The following is a 3,262-nucleotide window of genomic DNA, read 5'->3' as shown; positions in this document are numbered from 1 at the left end:
AAAAAAAAAAAAAAAAAAAAAAGATTAGGTATCGCCGTGGACAATTGACAATTTTTGTACGCATAGAATCAATTTGGACAAATTGACGGTTCAATTTGCCACGATTAAGGGCGAGGCACGCGATATTTCGCGGCTTTGAAAACCATCATTTCCACCCTTTCTTGCGCGCCCTTCCCGCGCCTTCGATAAAAGCTACGAGCCAATAAATTCCAAAGTAACGATCTTTCTTCCGCTTTTTATAGAGACATTTCTTGCTTCTCGTGCTTTGGTCAATCTATTTGAAACGATCGGTGTTTCAAAGCGGGACACAAAAGCCCGTAAAAGTCGCAATTTTAACGCTTCGAGAGACGTTTTCCCCGATCACGAGATACACCTGTCACGATAATTAATTGTAATTATTATTCGGGGGGATAATTTTCATTTTCGTTTCAAGAATCGAGGGTGTCGAGATCGGGTGTGGATTAACGTCGTAATTTCTTTCGCACGCGAACCAACGATATTCTGATGGGAATCTCGGTCAAAGTGATCGTGATCGATAACCCTTACGATTTACTGGACGAAAGCTTAACGCGTCGTGGAATAATTGTATGATATCGAAATAATTTTTATTCCTCAGTGGTGATGAGTATTTCTATTATTAGGAGATTAATTGTTTAGTTTTCAAAAATAAAGTTAAAAACTGATTATAAATTTTGACTTTTGCGTGGTTTGTGCAATTAACCGAGATAATTGAAATGTCACTAGAGAAAATTTGGAAAATTACTCAGGTCATTATTTATTCCGTTTGACGTATTAAAAAATTGTAATATCGAAAAACGATCACTTCTTTACTTTCTTTCGCTTTATAAAATCGATATTTCCTCTCTTGTTTTAAGCAAGAATAAAAATATATTTTAAAAAAATTTCCTATTCACGTTTCCGCCTTGGTTACCTGACATTTAAAACTTATTAATTTCAAACGATGGATAATATAATACGTTTGCAATTTGAAAAATTAAAATGCAAAAGGAAGAATAAGCAGTGTTCCTCTGAATAAAATATCTGGAGCATCGACGAAGATCGATGAGGTGGCGCGAAAAATCTCAATCTAGGCCATCAAGTTTATATTCATAAATATAACATGTGCTCTTCAGATGTTGCCTCCCATAAGAAAATCTCTCACGAGAGGTTGGATACATTCACACCTTCGTTCTCGAGTTTCAGATTCGCTTCGAATCAACGAAAATTTTTCTCTACCCCCTCTATACAAAATATAAAATTTTCAATTGCATAAATAGCCCCTTTGTATATTATTTAATCGTATTTTACTTTTATAATTATTATTACATATACACAATATTGGAGAAAATTATTTGTACACAAATTTATTTATATTATAATAATGTCACATTACGTATTTTATTAAATAATAAACTCAAGTGTATCGAATTTCAAATATAATTTAGCAACGACTATCATATGACTATACAGAAATTCGATATTATGGAAATGAAACGCGCGATAAACAAATCCTTTGTTCAGAAATATGTATACAAATACTTTTTTCTAATAATTTCATATATATAATAATAATTATAAATGTAAATTATAACATAACAAAGAATTAATAAAAATTCAACTTAACCAATATTATATAACATCCTCGAAATGTGACAATTAACATCAATTTAAAAAAAATCATAACATCGTTTCAAAATCCAATCGTATCCAATCATCGTCTCTCCATATAGGACCAAAAATAAAAATTTCCCCATAATTACACTAAAAAAAAAAATAATATAATTACACATACATACACGAGTTCCTCTTACCTTCTCCACATCGTCTCAATTCGAACAATATTCCAACTCGTAGCAACCTGTCTCCCGATAAATCGGTTGGAAACTCGCGAGACAGGAATATTTGGATGTCCATCGTTAGTAAGAGACATGGCGTGTGCGTGTATACATACACACACACACACTTATATACATATATACGCACGTCATTCTTCTATATATAGAAGTTCGAAAGGGGGGCTAGCATGACTCCCCGGCATTGATCGCAGTGCCACCCCATGAGCAGCCCCTAATAACACCCTCTTCCTTCCTCCGTGGCAGACTCACCCTCGGCAGCCACCCTCCGCTCTCAACTGCGCCCTTTGCTAACCCAATCTGAGAGCCGTGCAGCAAACGGCTCTCAACCTCGACGGTTCCACGGCCAGCTGGCCGGTCAGCTGATTCCTGCCGGCGTGCCGGGACGCCCATTAGCCGCCCCAACTAAACCTATTAACTCCCACGACCTGATAACGAGCGCAACTCCCTCGAAAATCCCGCGGCGACCATCTCGCGGACATCTATCTCGCTCGTTCGCACCTATCCTCCCAACTTTTCCCTCGATTTCGTAGCCTTCGAATGAACGTGATCGGATGATGCTAGCTGTTGGAGGGGGATGTTTCTTCAAGATGGAAGGAGATTTTTTTTTTTTCGTTTTTCGATGGATGCAATCTGAAAATTGAACATTTTGTGAGCGACATATTTTTTTGTCAAAGAAAATTTCGAAACAAATTTTTTGAAGAATGAAAATGAATTTTTCTATTCTTTTATTCCTTTAGAGAAAATTATTTTGTTCGATTTTCTTTAAAAATCTGAGAAACGAGTGGAAGACAATTGCGGATTTGAATTCGATAAAAATTTTGATTTTTGAGAGATTTCCGGGAAGAAAAGAAAAGAAGAGAATTTTCCAAGATGGAAACTGTGAATTCTCGAAATTATGAATTACCTTTTCGTTCCACGCTGTTCCAAAAATTCCAACGCAATCTTCCGCCCGAGGAAATTCCTAAAAATTCGCATCGCGTCGTGGAAGAAGAAACAAAAGGAAGAAGAAATTTGTTTCGAAAGAATTCCAATTCGAGAGAGAGAGAGAGAGAGAGATAAAAGAAACCCGAAAAAATTATGAATTCACGAAGATACCTTTTCGTCCCACGCTGTTCCAAAAATTCCAACGCAATCTTCCGCCCGAGGAAATCGCGAATTCACAAACAAAAATAGGTTTTTCGACGAGATTCCATCTCGTAAAGAAAAGGAATCTTTCGGCCGAGGATGGAAACTGTGACACGCGAGCTCAAAGTTTTTCATCGAGGATTGGGTCCTCCCCGTATCGGGATAGGAAGGGAAACGATCTGTCACGATCGAAGAAGAGGAAAAAATTGCGGAACGAGGCGGCGGCGGTGGCTTGTGTGCGCCGTGCGACGAATTAATTAGTTCGAACGTGGCCGGCGCGT

The 3,262-nt window shown here is 37.5% G+C and overlaps 1 protein-coding gene and 1 long non-coding RNA gene across 10 annotated transcripts in view; one reads left to right on the top strand and one right to left on the bottom strand.

Annotated features, from left to right (window-relative positions):
- LOC102672458 (LIM domain-binding protein 2) overlaps positions 1-3,262 on the top strand; it is a 143,859-nt gene that overhangs the window by 108,526 nt on the left and 32,071 nt on the right. The gene's annotated exons all lie outside the window — the stretch shown is intronic.
- LOC116186448 overlaps positions 1-3,262 on the bottom strand; it is a 19,043-nt gene that overhangs the window by 2,285 nt on the left and 13,496 nt on the right. The window contains exon 2 of the long non-coding RNA XR_004151446.1: positions 2,078-2,084. This is a non-coding gene — a long non-coding RNA (uncharacterized LOC116186448). The remainder of the gene's footprint in view (positions 1-2,077; positions 2,085-3,262) is intronic.

The sequence above is a fragment of the Apis dorsata genome, unplaced genomic scaffold (assembly GCF_000469605.1).
Source record: "Apis dorsata unplaced genomic scaffold, Apis dorsata 1.3 scaffold_696, whole genome shotgun sequence".
NCBI classification, from domain to species: Eukaryota; Metazoa; Arthropoda; class Insecta; order Hymenoptera; family Apidae; genus Apis; species Apis dorsata.
The sequence above is the reverse complement of the archived record's forward strand: the minus strand, read 5'-3'. Positions and strand labels throughout refer to the sequence as shown.